At 47.5% G+C, this 24,004-nt stretch overlaps 1 protein-coding gene and 1 long non-coding RNA gene across 2 annotated transcripts in view; both read left to right on the forward strand.

The window, feature by feature from the left end:
- CNIH2 (cornichon family AMPA receptor auxiliary protein 2) overlaps nucleotides 1-24,004 on the forward strand; it is a 50,521-nt gene that overhangs the window by 7,065 nt on the left and 19,452 nt on the right. The window lies entirely within an intron of this gene.
- Nucleotides 19,688-22,179, forward strand: LOC310752014. Its single transcript, XR_014542789.1, has 3 exons — nucleotides 19,688-19,947; nucleotides 20,918-21,690; nucleotides 21,935-22,179. It is a non-coding gene; the product is annotated as an uncharacterized lncRNA (long non-coding RNA).

Here is a 24,004-nt window from a genome sequence, read left to right on the forward strand (position 1 = left end):
ATTGGGGTGTTTTGAGGATGGGTTGCCTCCTTTGTTTAAATATTTCTTTTCATTCCTTCAGCCCTCAAGGTTCTCTCCAGCGTGCTGATATCTCTCCCTCTTATGTCTCAGTTCTGCAGATTTCTTTAAAAACCTTCTCTTCCTGGGTGTAGAAAGAAAAATGAAAGGAAGAGTGAAATGTTTGTTTTTATTTTATTTAAGAAGCTTTATACATTACTTGATTGTAGTAAAACCTCCAAATGGGTCGCAAGCGGTGTTGAAATTATCAATAAAAAACAGTGAAAAGCAGTGAAAAATAATTAGAAGTAAAGGGGATTAAAACAGGTCATCAGCTGCCTGTCTGGATAGGCTTAAGCAAAACTGCTTTAAGCAGGCACCAAAATTATTTGTTAGTGAATGTGGTAAGTACAGTTTTGCAGGCCCATCTATCGTATGCAGGTATGCTTGTAATGGAACAACATCAAACGTGGCGTGGTGGACTATTAGGAGTGTCTCTCCAGGACTTGGAAGACCAAGTGCAAATCCATCTTCAGCCATGAACCATGCTGGGTAACCTTGCGGCTAGATCTCTCTCATCATCAACCTCATAGGATGGTTGGAAGAATTTTAAAAAAGAAGGGTAAATAAAAACGTAACCAGATCCTTGGTGGCAAACCCTGGTTTGTGCAAGACGTCTGCACCTGAAACAATACACAAGCTAGCCATGGTTCCAAGGTATCCGGTTTCAACACATAGAGTCACAGAATGGCAGAGCTGGAAGGGACCCCAAGGGTCATCCAGTCCAACCCACTTCAATGCAGGAATCTCAGCTAAAGCATCCCTGGCAGATGGCCACCCAGCCTCTGCTTAAGAACCTCCACGGAAGGAGAGTCCAGGTAGGTCTGGGGATGCCCATTGCGGTGGAACCGACGGCCTGAGTCAGTATAAGGCGGCTTCCTATGTTCTGTTGGGGAAGGGCCATGTGTGGCTCGGGGGTGGAGCATCTGCTTTGCATGCAGAAGGTCCCGGGTTCAAACCTCGGCATCTCCAGGTAGGCATGAGAATGCCTCTTGTACGAAACCCTGGAGAACCACGGCTAGCCTCAGAGACAATTCTGAGCTAGATGGAGCCGTGGTCTGATTCAGGAACACAGGAAGCTCTGTTTATCCCGTGTTCTCATCTTCTACGAAGGTGTTCTGCGTGGTATGTGGTGTGTAGGGTTTCTCTCCTGTCTCCCATTTAACTGTCCTGGGCCCATTTTGCCCTGTACGTGTACCCAGAAGCTCCAAAACATTTTAAAACGAGACTCCCTATTTATTCCAGAAATTTATTGGCCGCCCCTGCCCCCGCAAAGCCCACCATTCCGTTTACGGCATAGTAGCATAGTAAACAACATAAGGTCACGTACGCGGCATAATGTCCGTAAAACAACGTTTAAAAAACAAAACAAAAATTGTTGCGCCAATACAATTCACCATAAGCAATTCATCTATAAGCAGCTGCACCAAGCTGTGCATCAGGCCAGCCCAGTGATCAGCTCCTCAGTGTGGCCCCCGCGAAATGCAAGTTGTCTAATAACATAAATTATCATCTATGCTCAGGTGCAACTAAAAACATACGGCATATTTAGCGCCACCAGCAGCAGTTTGAAAAATAGGGTTTTAGAAAGCCAGCAGCCGCAAGACCAAAAGCACAAAGGGTGTTCAAAGTGTGTATGCTTGAACACAATAAGAGCTCTGGCTGGCAAGCAAGACTCCGACAATTTATTTGAAACTTGGTACCCTTTTTTTGGGTAACGTTCTCCGCTGGAAATCCCAACGTATTATTAATCTCTGTTCCACGGAGGGGGGAACAATCTGGTGGGATTTGTTTATTTGTCGTTTTGAAAAACCAGTAAATCTTGAAAAACCAAAATGTGCAAACCTAGTTCTAAACACATAACGACAAACCCTCTGTTGGCTTGGGGGCTTTTCCCATGTGGGATAATTTCCTGCGGCGGTTGGGGGCAGTGGGTCAGGCCCATACCAGCCTCTTGCTTTGCCACCCTATGTGCCAGGCTGTGTAAACAGCTGCCCCATCTCACTTGACAGAAGGGTCTGCTTTGCCGAAAGGGTGTTTTAAAATAGAGCCTCTCTCTGTGTGTGTGCTTGCGCGATGGGTAGCAAATCGATGTTGGAATGATCTTGTGAACGTGCCCTTGGAGAGCTCCTTGCCCGCTGGGTATGGTTTTAACTCGCTGGGTCCCCTCAATTGGCAGCTGTTGTTGCCCTGGCAACCAACCGTACCTCCCAGGTCTGTGCGGTTGAGGTGAAAAAGACTCTGCTGTATTTATTTCCCCCCCCATCCCCTCCTCCATCATCTTCCCCCCTCCTTCCCCATTGGGGGCAGGTTCTTGTCTCAGTGGGAACAGGGGGGAGCTGTGCTTCTACGGGGGCGGATGGAAGTAGAACAGCAACCAAGCTCCCAGGCCTTTGATATCCGTTCTCACTGTGGGGCGGGGGGGGGGGGGTGGAGAGAGAGGAACAGCTTAGTCTGAAAGTAATGATACGTGGGGCACACGTCGCCCCCGGTTTTGGTCTCTTTGGCTCCAGATTTCTCAGCGGCGAGGTGATAGGGGGACGACAGAGAGAGAGAGGTTTCTTCGCGAGGAAAGAGCAAGGGCTTGTGGGGGGAAATGCCAGGTATCTAGGCAAATTTGTGTGCCCAGATGCTGAAAAACCAGCGGCAGAGATGACGGGGGACATCTTTTCAAGAAAGAAATGCCAAAGGGGTTTTGGGTTGTGCAACTTTGGCAGCCCGGAGAGGCAGGAGGTGGAATGGCTGCCTCAGAGATTCATAATAAAACTCACTCCCGGGGTCGTCATACGCGAAAGGGGAATCATGCGTAGGACTGCTCATGAAAGTATGAGGTCATTCATGGGTTGTTTGCGTCAATTTTATTCATGGAACTGTAGAGTCGGAAGAGACCCCTGTGGTCATCTAGTCCAACCCCCTGTAATGCAGGTATCACAGCTCAACGATTCCTGGCAGGTGACTGCCCAACCTCTGCTTAGAAATCTCCAAGGAAGGAGAGTCCACCATCTTCTGAGGGAGTCCGTTCCACCGTCAAACAGTTCTAACCACCAGGAAGTTTTTCCTAATGTTTAGTTGGACACACTTGCCTTCACAAAAATGCTCTGGGTGGTGTCCATGGGTGTCTCCCCCCTCCAAAAAAATTCTATCCTAATATCATCCTTGTGAGGTAGGTCAGGCTGAGAGGTCCCTGCGTTTGTTCCCCAGCATCTCTATGTAGGACTGGGAGAGAACCCTGCCTGAAGCCTTGGAGAGCAGCTGCCAGCCAGTGTTGACCAGGGGTGGGGAACTTAAAGACCAAGATCCACATTCTGCCCTCCCAGCCTCTCTGTCCAGCACTCTGGACTTTCCCCAGGTCACAACACCTCAGTGGTGTAGCATGGGTTGCTGGCATCCAGGGCGGGGCAAGTGTTGTGCTCCCCCCCCCCAAGTGGACTGGGCAATCACCTTGGAATGAAGAGCAGTGGGTGAGAGGGTTTAGAAACCACTGGTTTTCCCCTGGCTGCAGCTTAAAAGGTAAAGGTAAAGGGACCCCTGACCATTAGGTCCAGTCGTGGCCGACTCTGGGGTTGTGGCGCTCATCTCGCTTTATTGGCCAAGGGAGCCGGCGTACAGCTTCCGGGTCATGTGGCCAGCATGACTAAGCCGCTTCTGGCAAACCAGAGCAGCGCACGGAAACGCCATTTACCTTCCTGCCGGAGTGGTACCTATTTATCTACTTGCACTTTGACGTGCTTTCGAACTGCTAGGTTGGCAGGAGCAGGGACCGAGCAACGGGAGCTCACCCCGTCGCAGGCTGCAGCTTAGCCTGCTATAAAAAAAAGGAAAGCGTAGCACCTGTTGCTCTGCCCATCACTGACGGGCAGGCCCAGGGGGGTGTGCCACGAGGCAATGCAGGTCACAAAATGTCCCCACCTCTCAGGCCCCTTCTGCACTATGCATTTGAAGCAGAACCATGGCACTTTAAACAACCATTCTCCCAGAGAACTCTGGGAATTGGAGGGTGCTGAGAGCTGCCCCCTATTCTCTTCCCAGTTGTTAAATTACTCTGTGAACTGCGAGAGGCATAGGGGTCTCCCAACACACACACACACACACACCCCAGGATTCTTCGGAGGGGGGCAGAAAGCCATTGCTGTTCAAAGTGGTGCTTTAAATGCATACTTCAAATGCATACATTGACAGTATTGAGCTAGATGGGCCAGTTTTCTGATGTGGCACGAGCCATCTTTGTAGGGTGGGTGGCCTAAGAAAGTCAGAAGTGTCTGGCAGCTGGATCAGGCCCATCTCACCCAACGTCCTGCTCTCACGGTGTCCGACCAGATGCTCCACCAGGAAGCTTGCAGGCAGGACCCCTGAGCACAGCAGCCGCTCTCTCGCACCTTGCGATTCGCAGCGACTGGTCTTCCGATATTGGGGGTGGTGCACAGTGGGGAGGCTGGTGACGTGTTTCAGAGTTTGTTATGGAATCCTGATTAGTCTGCACAACTGAGCGAATATGCTTAGCTTAGCTGCAGAGGAAAGGGGAGGAAAAATAAGATAATTTCTGCCCAGGGCTTCGTTTGAGTGAGGGCTCATGGGCATTCTCTTCAAGGTCTGGGTTTGGTTCTCCCCCTCCCTTTTAATGCAAGTTCCTGAAGCATGTGAAATAATCATGCTTTATGAGCTTTGGGACTTTGTTGTCCATGAAGTGCAGCGACCTGAGATGGCCTTTTAAAAAGGACTTGGACAACTTTGCAGAATCAACTGCTTTTGGCAGTGATTAGAGGAGAATGGAGCCTCTCCTCACCTTCAGAGGTAGGATGGAGATAATAATCTTGTCCCTCCAGCTTGCCAGATTTGCCAGATGTTGGGATCAACCACTGATAGCAAGGAAGGCGGCTGCTTTGATTAACCCTCCCCTCCCCAGACGTGACTTCCCACTGACACCCAGTGTTAGAAATTTGGATATATATGTTGAGAGAGTCAGAACTTACAGGGTTAAGAAGTTCTGAGTGACGCTTCACATTCCTAGAGGTGTGTTTAGAACACTGGGAGTGGTCAGTATCTCAGAGAGAGAGAGGAAAAGACACACGCAGTAAAGGTAAAGGGACCCCTGACCATTAGGTCCAGTCATGGCCGACTCTGGGGTTGCGGCGCTCATCTCGCTTTATTGGCCAAGGGAGCCGGCGTACAGCTTCCGGGTCATGTGGCCAGCAGGACTAAGCCGCTTCTGGCAAACCAGAGCAGCACACGGAAACGCCGTTTACCTTCCCCTCAGAGAAGGTATTTATCTACTTGCACTTTGACGTGCTTTCGAACTGCTAGGTTGGCAGGAGCAGGGACCGAGCAACGGGAGCTCACCCTGTTGCGGGGATTCGAACCGCCGACCTTCTGATCAGCAAGTCCTAGGCTCTATGGTTTAAACCACAGCGCCACCCGTGTCCTTTTGGATATATAAGCTAGGTGCCAAATGGCTCCTTAAACCCAGGGTTGCAGTCGCCAAAACCGAATGCCTAGTTGCCTTTTTGGGGCCAGGCGGCTCGAAAGTCATATTTTCCAATGTGACTTTTTGGTTCCTGAAAGTCATTCCGATTGTGCAGATAAAATATAACTGACAGAATTCTGCAGGATGTGTTACTGTAGTGTGTGAAAGCAGTCCAGATCCAAGGATCCCCAGACAGGAAACTCCAGATAGTGGAGAAGTAAGGTGCCATCCTGGCTCACGGGCATCTTCACTTGACTGATAGCAAGTTACAAAATGTGCCTGGTGAATTTTGAACGAATTTTGACACCCCATCCCTGGAATGCCTATTGTTGTTGTTGTTGTTTAGTCGCTTAGTCGTGTCCGACTCTTCGTGACCCCCTGGACCAGAGCACACCAGGCACTCTTGTCTTCCACTGCCTCCCACAGTTTGGCCAAACTCATGCTGTTAGCTTCAAGAACACTGTCCAACCATCTCGCCCTCTGTCGTCCCCTTCTCCTTGTGCCCTCCATCTTTCCCAACATCAGGGTCTTTTCCAGGGAGTCTTCTCTTCTCATGAGGTGGCCAAAGCATTGGAGCCTCAGCTTCAGGATCTGTCCTTCCAGTGAGCACTCAGGGCTGATTTCCTTCAGAATGGAGAGGTTTGATCTTCTTGCAGTCCATGGGACTCTCAAGAGTCTCCTCCAGCACCATAATTCAAAAGCATCAATTCTTCGGCGATCAACCTTCTTTATGGTCCAGCTCTCACTTCCATACATCACTACTGGGAAAACCATGGCTTTAACTATACGGACCTTTGTCGGCAAGATGATGTCTCTGCTTTTTAAGATGCTGTCTAGGTTTGCCATCGCTTTTCTCTCAAGGGAGAATGCCTATTAGACTTGTGGAAAAGTTTCATGGGCATCTATAGAACCTTCTGGGGTTTTTTTTGGGGGGGTGGCCTAATTGTTGCACAGGGAGGGAAGCCACAAACCATATCCGGCTCCTGGGAAGCAGGTTTCGCACCCTGAGCTATTTGTAGAACATAGGAAAATTCCTTCTGCTGAGTGAGACCATGGCTCTAATTACGGAGTTCAGTGCTGCCTACACTGACTGGCAGTGGCTTTCCGGGGTTTCAGGCAAGGGGTCTTTTTCATCCGTTCCTGGAGATGCCAGCATCAAACCAGGGACCTTCTGCATGCGAAGATGGTCTGCCAGTGAGCTACGCCCCTTTCCCATAAGGTAGCAGGTGATGGCAAGTACCTTTCTCTGCGCTGCCAGGCCCCTTCCAGGCATCCATTCTTATTTTTCATTCATGATGATTTGTGCTCCTAATGGTATCAGGGCAGTTATAAGCCACATTTCCACAGTATTTGTGTCTTGGACAAGGGCACCTCCGTCAACTCACAGAAATCTCCGGAGTAATCTACTGAGACAATGAACGTGACATTACCTAATGCCTGTGATTGATCTCAATTTTTACGCGTGATTTGTTAAATAAATCACCTCTCTGTGAATGATACATATCTGCACAGGGAATGAATGGGGAATAGGAGGTTCTTTTGAGCCGCACGGTTTATCTGTCTTTATTGCTGAGGCTTTATAAATAAAGACGATTACAAAACAACATTTCTCCCTGTGGACGTTTTGGGTGTCTGTGAGTATTTTGGTTTAAAATCAGTGTCTAGCCTGTAACTTCCTGCACCGCAAATGTTCTGCAGGTTGTGTTTCTTTGCCCCACTTTTGTTGTGCTGTAGTAGCCTCTCTAGACAACAGTGTTGTGGTAGCATTGAGGAACTGCCACAGAACAACAGATGGAATAAATCAACCACCAGTGTGGTGTTCGACAGAGGATGAGATGGTTAGACAGTGTTCTCGAAGCTACAAACATGAGTCTGACCAAACTGCGGGAGGCAGTGGAAGACAGGAGTGCCTGGTGTGCTCTGGTCCAGGGGGTCACGAAGAGTCGGACACGACTAAACGACTAAACAACAACAAGTGTGGTGTTGTGGTTGTATCAAGGACATGCTGCAGAATTAAGGTAAAGGGACACCTGACCATTAGGTCCAGTCGTGGCCGACTCTGGGGTTGCAGCGCTCATCTCGCTTTATTGGCCAAGGGAGCCAGCGTACAGCTTCCGGGTCATGTGGCCAGCATGACTAAGCCGCTTCTGGCAAACCAGAGCAGCGGACGGAAACGCCGTTTACCTTCCCGCCAGAGAAGGTATTTATCTACTTGCACTTTGACGTGCTTTCGAACTGCTAGGTTGGCAGGAGAGGGGCCGAGCAACGGGAGCTCACCCCGTCACAGGGATTCGAACCGTCGACCTTCAGATCGGCAAGTCCTAGGCTCTGTGGTTTAACCCACAGCACCACCCGCGTCCCTTGCTGCAGAATTATGCCCACAATAAAACCCCAGTGTGGAGGGGCCCTCTGTCAGAACTGATAGTACACAGCAGAGAGGGGGCTATCGGAGGTTTGGGGTGGGTGGCATGGCCTGGGAGGGGCTGCCACAGAGAACAGCCCTCTAAGCTGTGCGATTCCCTCGCCTGGCACCCTCACAGTACCAATTTGGGTGAATGCTGAAGACGGATCTCTGTTCTCAGGACCCACCCTGCTCCAGCGACTGCCAACTGTTCTTGTTTTTGAAATAACCTTTATTAAATAATAATAATTGTTGCATGTTGAACAGGGGGAAAAATGACAAGCTAAGGAGGTTTCTGCCCCAAAATTAAACAGTATATAAATTTTACGAAAAACATAAACACCCCACTCTTCCCCCCCCCCAGCCTGAAGACATTGCTCAGCTCTAAAGAGAAATACCAATAGTTTACAAAGGAACAGGCATGCAAAGGATCCAAAAGTTGTTAATATTGATACAAAGGAAAATATTAGCACAACCATATATTACGGAATGAGGCAGGTACAGTTTGTCTTGTAGCGTCTCTATGGGTGTTAAATAAATGGGCAGTCTCTCAGGGGTTTCTAGCTACACAAAGTTTTTTGCATCAGTTTTTCAGGAAGTGCTATGTCCCAAATGACATTATACCATTTTTTGTACTTTTTGTACATTTAAACCCTTTGCGTCTTTCCAATTCCTTGCTGTTGATACTATTCTTGCTGCCACTAAGAAGTCACCAATTAAATGTTTATATAATGACCTTTTGGTTGCCTCCTCTGTCATTTGTTTTGGCTGTTTTTAATAGTGAATCTTAAATTGTTTGTTAACCTGCCCTGGGACCTGCTGGAGAAGGGCAGGCAATAAATTTATGATTGATAACAATTCTGAGCTAGGTGAAGCCGTAGCCTGGTCTCCCAAGGCAGCTTCTGATCGTTCTCCCATTCCGGTAACAGATGGGGGAGCTGTCCATAGTCCTGAATGTTCAGATGCAGCCGGAGCTCAAGTGATTTCCTGCTCTTACTGTAGTTGGAGGTAGAAGACTACGACATAAAATCAGTGGGTGGTATCCAGCTAAATTCTGCTCAGAGTAGACCTCTTGGAAATAATGCACCTAAGTCAATCATCTTGATTAATTTCAGTGGGTCTACTCTGAGTAGGACTAACATTGGATACAACCCATTTAATCTGAACATAGAATTGTAGAATTGGAAGGGGTTATTTATTTATTTATTTATTATTTATTTATTTAATTTATATACTACCCTATACCTGGGGGTCTCATGGAGGTCATCTAGTCCAACCCCCTGAAATGCAGGAATCTTTTTGCCCAACGTGGGGCTCGAACCCAAGATCCTGAGATTCAGAGTCTCGTGCTCAATGGACTGAACTATTTAGCAGGTAAAGGTAAAGGGACCCCTGACCTTAGGTCCAGTCGCAGACGACTCTGGGGTTGCGGTGCTCATCTCGCGCTATAGGCCGAGGGAGCCGGCGTACAGCTTCCGGGTCATGTGGCCAGATGACAAAGCTGCTTCTGGCGAACCAGAGCAGCGCACGGAAACGCCGTTTACCTTCCTGCCGGAGTGGTACCTATTTATCTACTTGCATTTGACATGCTTTCAAACGGCTAGGTTGGCAGGAGCAGGGACCGAGCAACGGGAGCTCACCCCGTCGCGGGGATTCAAACCGCCGACTTTCCGATCTGCAAGCCCTAGGCTCTGTGGTTTAACCCACAGCGCCACCCTACGTCCCTGATTTAGCATGTAGTCAGTGTTAAAATGGGCCAGTGACTACATAATGATTTGTGTGGGGTTGACTGATGCCCTGCTTTCCCTGGAGTCCGGGGGGGGGGGGGAGAGAGAGCTTCATTTTGGCATCCTGTTCTGATTTCTGGATGCACCAGAGCTATTCCTTTTGGTGGGATCAGCATTTCTTTGCTGACTTCCGCTGTCTGCTTGTCTCAGACCATCATTTGTCTGTCTGGGTTTCTTGGTTTGCTGCATTTCTGTCTTCTCCCTCCTCCAATAATGTCGGTGACACTGTGTGTGATGGCGAAGGGGGCTCCTATCAAATTATCCTGACAACAACCTGTGAGGTAGGCTTCGGTGGAGAGAAAGCAATTCAGCCAAAGCTCTGGTGAGCTTTTGTCCCTGAGCAGGGATTTAGATTTGCATCCCCTGGGTTGTCTCCAACTGAGTTCTACTTGGGAGTAGACCCATTGAAATTAATGGACATAACTTAGCCTTGTTTATTAATTTCAATAGGTCTACTTTGAGTACGAGTTAGACTGGATACGGCCTTCTGTGCCCAAACCCAGCATTCAAAACTGCTAAACTGTGTTGACTGGAGAACCTGTTATAATCTGTAGCTTATATATTTTTTATGCAAGAGCTAATTTATTTTATTGGATTGATTGGTTTGTCTTTCAAAGCGTACATCCTGCCTTTTTGCACCAGGTGGACTCAGAGTGAGTGGCTCACTGTGTAAACACCTTAACGGAGTATGAGAAATAAAGAATTACCTCCTGCTTTTCCTTTACAGCCGTGGTCCCTGCTTTTATCCCACAACAACCCTGTGAGGTAGGCTAGGCTGAGCAATAGTAACTGGCCCAAGGCCACCAGCTTTGTGACTGCCTATTTGAACCGAGTGATTGCATCCAGTCCTGTGTGTACCAGTTTCCCTGTCCTGCAACAGGAGTTCCTCTCCCCACACACTGTCAAGATCTGCACCCAGGATCCTCCAGCCGCTCTGGAGCAGATCTTGAGGGGAGGGAATGTTCAGGGGAGAGGAAGGGAGGTTTATGTTGCACAAGCAGAGGTCTGAGAGTGGATTTAGGCAGAAGGAATGAAAGGGAAATGTGTGTGAGAGAGAGGAATGTGTTTGTGCGTTATGATGCGCCTGGTCTCTCCTCACACCTAACACTTCTTTTCCCCATCCAAATCCATAACTGTGTTTTCTCTCTCACACATATTTGCAGTCAACAGCCTCCTATTCAGAGTTTCTTCGCTGTGCGTTTCTGTCTCTCATACACACACACACACACACACACACACACACACACTGGATGCTCGCACGGGTTGTGATTCAGCGCTTCTGCACATGCCCAAGCGCCAAAACCCGGAAGTAACCCGTTCTGGTACTTCCAGGTTTGACGCGGTGCGCAACCTAAAATCGTGCAACCCGAAGCTTCTGCAACCCGAGGTATGACTCTGTGTGTGTGTGTGTGTGTGTATATACACACACACACGCCATATTTTTCTCTGTATAAGACAAGGTTATATTCTTAAAAAATTATGCTAAAAATTTGGCATCATCTTATACACGGATAGTGGAGAGGTGGGATGGGCAATTGGTGGCTGCTGTGAGCAGGAAATTGTCAACACTGTTTTTGCAGGCAATTGGCGGGTACGTCAAGGTCCGGTTGCTGCTGCAATCGATTGTGCGATTGGCTGTGGCGATCCTGCTGGTGTCTCCTCAAAAAAAGCTCAACAAGTCTGGACAATCCCCCCCCCCATTTTCTCAAATTGGAGTCCCAAAAAGAGGGGGCATCTTTTGGGGCATGTTATACACGAAAAAATATGGTGTGGGTGTGGGTGTGTGGGTGTGGGTGTGTGTATGTATGTATGCATACAGTTATTTATTTCACTGAGAGACACACTACCGTCACTTCTTCAGATAGGTGCAGGGAAAGGCATTGTGTGTGAACAGACACGGGTTGGGTTGAGAAAGAGGAAAAGAGAGGTGTGTGTAAGAATTATATGGGGTGCAAATGTGAAGGAAAAGGAGGAGAACGGGAGGCCAGGGCACCTCCATTTTGGTGTGCCCGGGCCCACTTGTGTAAAAACAGTTGGAGTAGCTCATTCGGCAGAGCATGAGACTCACGGGTTTGATCCCCAACTTGGGCAAAAGATTCCTGCCTCTCTGTAGGGTTGGGCTCCACAATTCTGTGTGAGAACGTGAGGAGACAGTGTTGTGGCTGGCAAGGAGGGAGCTGTCTGAGAGAAAATGGTGCGAGTGAATCACAGAAATGGCGAGTGTGCCGGGAAACTCTGAATCCGACGCTCCAACCATTGCCCCACGCTGCTCCTTCTCGCTGGAGTGCAGAGAGCCGCTTAAAGGTTCTGCCAGCACCACCACTGCTCCTTTTTGATGCCTGCGTGCCTGTGGGGAGGGCTCTCTCTCTGTCTCTTGCAAATTGTTTGTTAAAAATATTCCATTAAATTCAAAACCGAAAATGTCGTCTTATTAGAAGGCGTCGATGAAGTGAAGGCACTCTCTTTAAGCGTCTCATCGCTCGCAATTGATTTCTCCTTCTAAACACTGCAGCTTAAGAAAACTTATTTCATTAAGAATAGTATAATATACGGTATCAAAAAAAATAAAAATAGAAAATAGGATCAAGAATTCATGGCAATAGCTCCAAACAAAATTCTTCAGCTGGTGAGGTCTTGGGGAAAATATTTCTTCTTTTAGGAATAAATCCTTAAAAACAAAACAAAAAAACCTGCTTCTAATATTACAGATGCAACGTGATTGTTCTTAAATTCCCCATATCAAAATGAAAAATAGTGGAAATCTTAATAATCTTAATAATCACTATAAACCAAATATTTTTGGCACTGTTCTCCTGTGGCTGGAACTATACTTTTTTTTTTTTTAGCTTTCGGAGGTTTTTTATTTTTATGGAGCTTTTGAGCAACCATAAATCGTATTTACTTGAGGGGAGTAACTTATCCCTGCATTGCAGAGGGTTGGACTAGATAGCCCTTGCGTTCCCCTTCCAACTCTCCAATTCTACGATTCTATCCTGTATGTACTAATGTGATCACTTCAATCTGCAGACTTTGCCCTTCTTCAGGAGTCATACAATGATCATTCCATGTTTATACGGAGTTTTTTCTTAAGTGTGGCCTGTCCTTTGGAACTCACTGCTGATTGACCCCATCTCCATTTAGACTTTTGTGGGAAATGTTTCTATTTCAGCGGAGTCTATCCAAACATGTGATTTGGTTACATCTGTTTTTCAATTTGTTTCAAATGTTTTGTTTTTTTAACAGTATTTTAAACATTTTAGTTATTTTATTTTATTGTTATTCTTTCTTTTTTTATCACTGCCCTATCGTTAAGTGCGTTTGCCACCCTGGGCTCTTTTTGGGAGATAGGATAAATAAACAGATAGACAGATATTTAAAAAATAACTTATGAATAACATAAGAAGCATCGGACGTTAAGGGACCAGGATAGGAAATATACAAGAACACAACACAAAAGTTCTTTTCCTTCAATGACAATAAGGCAAAAGAACTATGGGGTTGAATATTGTCTTGGAATTTATTGATCTACAACATCAGAAAAATACTCCATCGCTCTCTAAACTCATCTGGCTGTTGATCTTCAGACCTGCTTTCGTAGTATGTCAATTTAGGTAGCTATAGTCTGTATATTTTTTTAAAAAACAAATAATTTGGTGCCGTGTTCCCCACTCCTAAAGCTGCTCACTCTACTGTTCCCAGCAGCAATGATAAGAAGGATAACTGTTTCCAAAACATCACCAAGGATTAAACCTTTTAGATAAACATATTTGGGTTTCGTGGCAATTTGGGCTTCAAAATTCAAGGTTCGATTAGAAACACAATTGGTTGTTCCCTGCCATAGAACATATTGACACACAATCTAATATTATGCTGATTGGCATCCCTTCTGGCTTGTGGATTCTTTAATCCAGGGATGGGGACATTTGGGGGAACCTTCAGAAGCTATTGGACTTCAACGCCCATCACCCCCAGCCAGCACACCCAGTGGTCAGGGATGATGGGAGTTGGAGTCCCACACTCTCTGGGAGGGCCACAGGTTCCCTGATTTAATCTACCCTCCCGATTCTCACATTCCTCCGCACTCAATGCAAGGGGTGTGCATTGCGTACATCCTCCTCTTGCCGTTGCCTTTTAGACAAAGATGTTTACTATAGCCTTATTATACAGAGCCCCAAGCCATTGGCCCACCTATCTCAGTGTTGCCTACACTGGCTGGCAGCAGCTCTTCAGGACTTCAGGCAGGGGACTCTCCAACCCCCCCCCCAAGACATGCTGGGGATTGAACCCGGAACTTCTACATGCAGGGCAGATGCTCAGCCACTGAGCCACAACCCTTCTTCTGTCTTCCTGCCATCCAAATACAGTGGTACCTCGGGTTAAGAACTTAATTCGTTTTGGAGATCCATTCTTAACCTGAAACTGTTCTTAACCTGAGGCACCACTTTAGCTAATGGGGCCTCCCACTACCGCCGCACGATTTCTGTTCTCACCCTGAAGCAAAGTTCTTAACCTGAGGTACTATTTCTGGGTTAGCGGAGTCTGTAACCTGAAGCATCTGTAACCTGAGGTACCACTGTACATCTTTTTAACTACAGTCCCCAGGACTTTGACCACCTCATCCTCTTAAATTCCCTCCCCCCAAACTACACAGCAAAAATCTTCCACTATTATTATTATTATTATTATTATTATTATTATTATTTATTATTATTATTATTATAAAATAATATTATTATTATAAAATAAACCCACTTCAATCTCTTGCTTACCCTTATCTAGGGATTGGGATAGAGGGGTGGGGAATCTGATTCAGCTTGCATTTAGCAGGCGGTCCTTCTAAACAATAAACGAACCGGAGAACAGCCATCCTTTGGGATTTGCACATCTCCAAATTCTGCAGCTGTATGTCCTCCAGGCATGCGACGCGTACGAAAGCACACATATTAGGGTAACGTGTGTGTATAAATCCATACATTAATGAAAACGACATATAGAAAACAAGACTGTAGGTTGAAAGGCACGGCGTAAATAAATAAATGCTTTAGAGACTATTGCTTGCACAAATGTGTACATTAAGGCGTTGCAGAAATGTGCACACTGAAAATTCACACGAAAATGCTGGTGAATTTTCCCCTCCCTCCCCCAGTGCAAACTGATGTGGAAATGTGGAAAACCTAAGATTTGTGGGGGGTGGGACAAGATCCGGCATTTGACTTATTTGCTCTCCTTAATACTGTGTTTTTATATCGTTTTCTTTCAAGGTCTAGGCTGATGACCTCAGGAATCTCGCCCTCCTCTCCCTGCCCTGCCCTGCCCTGTCCCCCGGCCATATTTTGGGGTATTTGGTGGCCAGTGAAGGAAGCAGAGGTGGTTAGGAAGCTGGGAGAGGAGGTTGGGGTAGGAAGCGAAGGAACCCAGGGCTGTGGAATGTTCTCCTGTTCCGAACGGAGGAGAACGCAGCGTGCGAGTGTCGCTAGGCAACCCACTACAGGCGCCTGTAGCGCACGGTGTGCCTTTGACAGGTGACGAGTGCCGGTTCAGTCATGGCTGTCAGAGGAACGGAAAAGGGAAGAGGGAGACCTTAGTGAAGCAGGGAGGCGTTCTCTCTCCTCGGCCCGTAGGTGTGCGGGGAACACTGTTGGCCAGAGCTTAGGACATCAGCCGGACTCTGGAAAACCACTGCAAAGGGGAATGGCCTATTCAGATGGCCCCTCCAGACTGGCAGTGGGTTATGTGTGTGTGTTCTGCAACAATGCGATTGGCACACTCATAATGCAATAGGGGAGCCAGTGTGGTGTAGTGGTTAAGAGCGGTAGTCTCGTAATCTGGGGAAATGGGTTTGCTTCCCCGCTCCTCCACATGCAGCTGCTGGGTGACCTTGGGCCAGTCACACTTCTCTGAAGTCTCTCAGCCCCACTCACCTCACAGAGTGTTTGTTGTGGGGGAGGAAGGGAAAGGAGAATGTGAGCCACTTTGAGACTCCTTCAGGTAGTGATAAAGCGGGATATCAAATCCAAACTCTTCTTCCTCTTCTAGGCGAGGATTTTTGCAGATTGTTCCATTTTATTGATGGTGTTTATATCGCTACTCCCCCCCCCAGGAGCTCAAGGTGGCGTAAGTGGTTCTCCCCCTCCTTGTTTGATCCACACAACGACCCTGTGAGGTACGTTATGCTGAGAGGCAGTGACTGGCCCAAGGCCACCCCGGTGAACGTTGTGGATTTGAACCTTGGTCTCTCCCAGCTGCTAGCCCGACACTCTATCCCAGGGGTCAGCAACCTTTTTCAGCCGTGGGCCGGTCCACCGTCCCTCAGACCATGCAGTGGGCTGGACTATATTTTGGAGGAAAAAAATGAACAAATTCCTATGCCCCACAAATAACCCAGAGATGCATTTTAAATAAAAGCACACATCCTACTTATGTAAAAACACGCTGATTCCCGGACCGTCTGCGGGCCAGATTTAGAAGGCAGTTGGGCCACATCCGGCCCACGGGCCTTAGGTTGCCTACCCCTGCTCTATCCACTATGCAGCCATTGGAGTTGTTCTGCGGTGCTTCCCGCAATGTTAATTACATTGCATCGGGCTGGACTAGATGACCCTTGGGGTCCTTCCAACTCTACGGTTCTATGATTACCATCTGGAGGGAGCTCTCTTGCACTGCAGTGCAACGGAAGCAGGATAAAATAACAGCAGCAGCACCCCCAGAACATTTTGACTGCCTAAGGACTAGCGCTCAGATAGTTATTTGTGTGCTTCATCCTAAAAATTGCATATTGCATTTGACTGTAAGGAGAAGAAGAGACTTCAAAGCAGTTTACAAAAAGGATACAGAACAAATATATATAAATTCAGTAAACAATAATAATAATAATACAGATGGGGTGAGCTCCTGTTGCTCAGTCCCTGCTTCTGCCAACCTAGCAGTTCGAAAGTACGTCAAAGTGCAAGTAGATAAATAGGTACCGCTCCGGCGGGAAGGTAAACGGCGTTTCCGTGCGCTGCTCTGGTTTGCCAGAAGTGGCTTAGTCATGCTGGCCACATGACCTGGAAGCTGTATGCCGGCTCCCTCGGCCAATAAAGCGAGATGAGCGCTGCAACCCCAGAGTTGGTCACGACGGGACCTAATGGTCAGGGGTCCCTTTATCCTTTACCTTTACCTACCTCGGGTTAAGAACTTAATTCGTTCTGGAGGTCCGTTCTTAACCTGAAACTGTTCTTAACCTGAGGTACCACTTTAGCTAATGGGGTCTCCCACTGCTGCTGCGCCACCACCATGTGATTTCTGTTCTCATCCTGAAGCAAAGTTCTTAACCCGAGGTACTATTTCTGGGTTAGCGGAGTCTGTAACCTGAAGTGTCTGTAATCTGAAGCGTCTGTAACCCGAGGTACCACTGTACCAATGAAACCATCTGTTAAAAAAGTTAAAAACAGCCATTTGAACATTCCAAAGATAATGGAAATCAACGATAAGCTAAGAACCAGATTAAAATACATACAATGTTCTATATGCCTAGGTAGGCTTGCCTTAAAAAAAAATGCCTTTGGCAGGGTCTGAAAGCAGTACAACGAAGGTGCCTTTCTAAATGTCAGTGGGCAGGGAGTTCCAAAGTGTTGGGTGCTGCCACACGATAAAAGATTGGTTTCTTATAAATGCAGAACGAGAATTATGCAGCACCTGGAACAGGGCTAGTTCTTTAGAGTGGGCATATAAGCTGTAAAGGGGTTTATATGTTTGGGTAAGGCAAATTGAGGCAGCAATTGGTATGTATATACAGTGGTACCTCCGGTCAAGTACTTAATTTGTTCTGGAGGTCCGTTCTTAACCTGAAACTGTTCTTAACCTGAGATACCAGTTTAGCTAATGGGGCCTCCCACTGCCGGAGCACGATTTCTGTTCTCATCCTGAGGTAAAGTTCTTAACCCGAGGTACTATTTCTGGGTTAGCGGAGTCTGTAACCTGAAGCATCTGTAACCCGAGGTACCACTGTATGAGAGTTAGTTAAAGCTTCCTGGCTGAACGCTGCTGTGGATGCTCAGGGCTGCCATCAAGGAGGGTATAGGTGAGGCACTTGTACTGGGCCTGGTCTCTGGAGAGTCCTGGAACCAGCCCCACAACACAGCTGCCCCACTTACTTGCAAATTGCATTAGCTGACCCAGCAGGAGGAATCCATTTAACGCACCTGGCAGCTGCAAGGACAAGTTTCAGAGCGAGGCGAAGGAGCCCTTGAAGGAGCTCAGGGGAGCCCCTCTCGGCCCAAACCCCAACCCTCTCCACTCCAGAGAAAGATGGCAGGCCAGGCTTGTTCTCAGGAGGGGCCCATGCCACTCTGCCCACGGCTGCTGCCCCACTTAGTTGTGAGCTGCACAAGGCAAGCATGTTGATTCAGCTGCAGGTAAGGGTTGGTTTGTGCACCTTCATGTTTGTGAGCAGGAAAATCTGTATCATCCTCCTCTATACTCCCACATTTGTTTGCATGTGGTATAATTTGTGTGTGTATGTGGGGGTGTTCAACAAAGTTTTACCCAGAGTAGACCTATTAAAGTTAATGGACCTATGTTAGCAGTGCCAGATTACAAAACAGACAGAGTAGGCACTGGCCGATGGGCCTCCTGCCTTTTAGAGGCCCCGCCACAATGGATCAAAATAATACTGATTGGATCTTGAAAGAAAATAAAAAAGTATTAGGAGATAATTTGCAAAGGGCCCCGAGATTTCGACTGTCTAGGGGCCTCCACAGGGTTTAATGTGGCACTGTACATTAGTCATCTCCATTACTTTCAATAGGTCTACTCTGGGCAGGACTAACATGGGATACAACTCATATTTCCCCACTAGTTATAGGAAAGAGCATAGGCTGCGACTTTATACCAAGCTGGACAATCCATACCTGTGGCTTAATATTGTCCAGTTTGCACCTAACGCTAAACCACGGTTAATGTAAACCACGGTTAAAGGTGAGGCATCTGGCAGACGATTACCTAAACTTTGGTTCATTGTGTCACAGAATAGTTTAAAAGTGACAGCAACCAAGCCTTGAGAGAGGTCTGAACTTTTGCCTCCCTTTTCTCACAGCTCTGTAGATTTTGGACATTGATGGCTCCTTAGCCATAGTTAAAGAGGTCAAGGTCGGTGACCCCACGTATTGCTAAGCCGTGGTTAACCTTAAGTATGGTTGATAAGCCAACTAGAAAATCTCGGTTAACAAGCTGCTTTTAACCATAATTAATAAACCTTAGTTAAGAGGGTGGGCTGGGTTCACACAGAACAATAAGCCATGGTTTCCTAAATCACAGTTTAATAAACCATGGTTTAGCCTTCTCCAGGGTACTTTTTCCAGGGTAATACTTTCTTGGGCCTACTTGGAGATGCTTGGGATTGGGCAGGTGGTCTCCCGCTGAGCTACAGCCCCTCCAAGAAGACAGAGCTCACACAGGCAGCCCCCTCCCCAGGTTTTTCTGTAGCCCTCATTCCATGTATAAATGCTTGATTCCGAAGATTGGAAAAAATTTAAAGACTGTTTACAGAAACACTGTAAAATTAATGAATTGTTAGAAGGATGCTGGAATGAAGTTATATGGCTTTAGCAGAAATGTTATAAAGAATTAAGTAAAAATAGATTGTTAATGGGCCAAAGGGGAAAAAAGTAAGGTTAGATTGTGTTAAGATAAATTATAGGACAAAAATTGAGAAAGATGGAAAGGATTTGCTGAAATAGCTAACTGAACTAGAACACAAAAAAGGGAGGTGTGAGGAGGTCGTTGAAACAAGTAAATGAAAGATAAGATATGGAAATATTGGATGTGTTTTTAATTGTTTCTGTTTTTTGTTTCTGTTTTGTCAAGATAAGTAGTGTTTTTTGTTTTTCATGTATTGTATTGTATTGTTTTGCTTTGTTTAACTTTTCTTCTTCTTTTTGTAATCTTTAAACTCTTAATAAATATTACTTTAAAAAAATATATAAATGTTTGATTCCATCGCCAGTGTTGGCTGGCAACCATTGGGCAGAATGCAGGGAGCCCAACAGCAGGTGGCGCCAGAGCCAATGGCAGGCAGAGCTAGCTAATTCTAGTTTTATCCCCATCCTCCTCCTCTTTAGGTTATTAAAAATAACCTAAAAGCTTTCGTTGGGCTCCTTTGCCCAGGCTGCCAGGAGAACTCTCAAGGGGGCTGTCATAATTAACAGTTCAACACTGAGATTATGGAGGAGGAAGCTGACCAGCTGGGCCAACTCCTTAAAGTAAGTAAGTAAGAAGGCAGGCAGGTAGAGGCGGGCTGAGACCTCAAATGGGCCACTCTCCAAAGCACACAATGCCTTTACAAAGGATCAGAAGGCAAGTCCCTGCTCCTAAGGAGCTTACAATCAAAAATCTGATGACAACAGAGGGGAAGCATGTGCATTTCTATTTATGTGGACTCTGGCAGAGTTCCAAGTGGAAGACTAAGCGGTTGGCCGTGCCAAACATTTCAAAGAACAATAATGAATTTTTAAGAGTGGTAAATGACGGATTAATGCAATGTGTGATGTTGGGACCCTGTTCCCGTTCCCCAACCACTGGAACTCATTGTTCAGCAAGCCCTCTGGCTTCTGAGAGCACTGATAATGCAGGCTGACGTCTTCAATGCTACCTAGCATTTTTTAAATTCAGATTCTCAAGAAGCTAATAGCTGTCTTGACTTTGTATACTCCCCCCCCCCTTTCTAAAAGCCCTCTAAAGCTAAGGCTGCCATACATCTAGAACTATCCTGAACATAACTGGGATTTCAAAGGTGGAATCGACATCCCGGGGGGGGGGGTTCAAAAGGCTGCATTTTGCCCTAAAAATCACATTTTTTTTAGCTCAACAACTTTTGGGGTGTCCTGGTTTTTACTTTTTGAAATACGCCAACCCTGTCTTAAGCTAGCAGCCACCAGCAGCTCACCTCTTGTGGCAATGAGTCCCAGGGGATGTTGCAATTGCGTAAGAACCTCAGCTCTCAGGGTGCTTTTTCTGTGGTGGGCAGAGACCCTCGATGGAAAGGCTCTGCCACTCAGCTAGTGATGATGGGGAGGAGACACCCAGCCCCGTGGGCGGCTTCGGCACATGCCAACTGAGCCCTGGAGACTCTGAGCCAACATCCTCCCCCCCCCCACTTCCCCATCCCCGCTCTGGAGACTTTGTCACTCTGAAGATCTGGGATGACTCACCCAGTTTGGCTGCTTCCTGTAGGCCTCCTTGTTCCTGAGAAGCTGCTTTGGGTAGGAGACCATATGGCGCTGAAGAGAGGAATGGAGGCACCAGGGGTCGGCACGTTAAGGGAACCTTCTGGGTAATTAAATCCGCCCCCTGAGCTCTGTGAAAGAGGCATGACGTCTGGAAATTTCCTCCGAGATGCTGGAAAAGAAACGTCGGAGCAGAGGATCTTGTGATTTTGAAGGGCAGGGGAGTTACGCATAGTGGGAAGCGAGGGGTGAACCAGGAAACCAGAGAATCCTGAGTTATGGCAGCACAGATCAGAATGAGGCCTTCGTATGGAAAGAAAAACTGCCCTCTATCTCGGAGTTTGATTAAGACCTTTAGAGGCCCTAAGCACTAAGGAGATTATGGTGGGCCCCCCAGTCCAGATATAATTCAAAATAAAACCAATGCTAAACCATAAAACAACATTTTTTTGTGATGAAGCAACACGAAACTTACAAGCATGCCCAAATTGAAATACAGTGGTACCTCTGGTTACGAACTTAATTCCTTCTGGAGGTCCGTTCTTAACCTGAAACCGTTCTTAACCTGAGGTACCACTTCAGCTAATGGGGCCTCCCGCTGCCACCGCGCCACCGGCGCACGATTTCTGTTCTCATCCTGAGGTGAAGTTCTTAATCTGAGGTACTACTTCCAGGTTAGCAGAGTCTGTAACCCGAAGTGTTTGTAACCTGAGGTGTTTGTAGTCCGAGGTACCACTGTAACTCCTTTCTCAGTTTTCTGACTGCAAAATTCTAAATACAGTGGTACCTCGGGTTAAGTACTTAATTCGTTCCGGAGGTTTGTTCTTAACCTGAAACTGTACTTAACCTGAAGCACCACTTTAGCTAATGGGGTCTCCTGCTGCCGCTGCGCCGCCGGAGCACGATTTCTGTTCTCATCCTGAAGCAAAGTTCTTAACCCGAGGTAATATTTCTGGGTTAGCGGAGTCTGTAACCTGAAGCGTATGTAACCTGAAGCGTATGTAACTTGAGGTACCACTGTTAGTTTGAAGCTGACTCAAAGAAGCCCGTCTGCTTCATATGAAGAAGAGACAGTGAATCAAGGGTGTCCTGGCACATTGTTCTCCTCTGAGGGTTTTTCATATACTGAATATTGATAGCTAGGTAGAGATATATAATTAGAATCAGTTGGAATATAATTAGTCGGAAGGGACCACGAGGGTCATGTAGTCCAATTCGCTGCAATGCAGGAATCTTTTGCCTAACGGGCTCAGGCCCACGACCCTGAGATTAAGAGTTTCCTGCTCTTCTGACTGAGCTAAGGGCATGGAATCCATCAATAATAATAAAACATGCATTGCAACAATCCAGGATCTGAATCATAGAATCATAGAGTTGGAAGAGACCACAAGGACCATTGAGTCCAACCCCCTGCCAAGCAGGAAACACCATCAGAGCACACCTGACATATGGTTGTCAAGCCTCTGCTTAAAGACCTCCAAAGAAGGAGACTCCACCACACTCCTTGGCAGCAAATCTGATTTCGTTGCATTCTTTCAACCTCTATTAGTAGGGCACCCCCTAGTTCAGTGGTTTTCAACCAGTGTGCTGTGGCACCCTGGGGTGCCTTGAATGGTGGTCAGGGGTGCCGCGGGCAACACTGGCCTCTGTCCCTCTTTCCTCCTTCCTCGTACCTACGGGACTGCCTCTCCTGGTATGTCCCACAGAGGAACTTACAGTCTTCAAATAAAAACATCCTGAAGGTCCCAGGCCACAGGGAGGTTAGGCTGGCCTCAACTAGAGCCAGGGCTTTTTCGGCTGTGGCTCCAATCTGGTGGAACGCTCTGTCACAAGAGACTAGGGCCCTGCAGGACTTCACGTCTTTCCGCAGGGCCTGCAAGACTGAGCTGTTCTGCCAGGCCTTTGGTCGGGGTTTGGTCTGACTCCCTCTCTCCTTTCATAAGAACTTGCATGAAAGTGGCCTCCCAGATTTTCTCACAGGCCCATATATGTTCAGCACAAACAGTTGGGCCTGGTGAGCATTTAAGGTCCCCAACCCTAATCTGCGAGTTGCCATCTGATTGGATTTTATTCTGATCCTGATCTGATTTGAGGATGTACCGTATTTTAATTGATTGTCTGATTTTATGTTAATGTGTTATACATTTGATGTTAGCCGCTCTGAGCCCGGCTTCAGCTGGGGAGGGCGGGATATAAATAAAATGTATTATTATTATTATTATTCCTTCTCTCCTCTGATTCCTTCTTGCGTCTCTGCCTCCCAAAGGCTTGCACAGCTGTTTGTTGCAGCGGCCCTGGCTACAAGCTGCCCAGGCGAATGGTGCCTCTGGGGCTGGCCAGGGGGTGCTGGTTGCCAGAAGATGAGGTGACCTTGGAGTAAGCAAGCAAGTGTGCGAGGGAGCCCAGCCAGCCAGTCCTCCAGCCCTTGCTGTTGGGAATGGAGAGACTAGTGGGAGGGCAGGCAGGCACTGCACTGCCCTTTCTTGTGCTTGCTGTGTGCAGTGCCAGCCTGGGAACTGAGCGCCCAGTGCTGAAGAGGAGCCTTTGCCTCATGCAGGCCTGGCAGTACCTGCTGCTGCTACTGCTGCCTCCCAAGGTAAGGTGCTGGCCTCGCATTCACCTTTAGCCAGTCTCCTTTGGACCAATGTGGGTGGTGCTGTGGTCTAAACCACAGAGCCTAGGATTTGCTGATCAGAAGGTCGGCGGTTCGAGTCCCCACGATGGGGTGAACTCCCGTTGCTCAGTCCCTGCTCCTGCCAACCTAGCAGTTTGAAAACACGTCAAAGTGCAAGTAGATCAATAGGTACCGCTCCAGCGGGAAGGTAAACGGCGTTTCCGTGCACTGCTCTGGTTCGCCAGAAGTGGCTTAGTCATGCTGGCCACATGACCCGGAAGCTGTACACCGGCTCCCTCGACCAATAAAGAGAGATGAGCGTCGCAACCCCAGAGTCGTCCACGACTGGACCTAATGGTCAGGGGTCCCTTTACCTTTGGACCACAATGGCTGGGGGCATCCTCTTCCCAGGCCCCTGTGGGGCAGTGTGAGGAGGCAGCTCTCTTTGGGGCAGGGGCGGGAGCTCAGAGACCATGGGTG

Source organism: Podarcis filfolensis, assembly GCF_964270895.1.
Source record: "Podarcis filfolensis genome assembly, chromosome: 16".
Taxonomy (NCBI): domain Eukaryota; kingdom Metazoa; phylum Chordata; class Lepidosauria; order Squamata; family Lacertidae; genus Podarcis; species Podarcis filfolensis.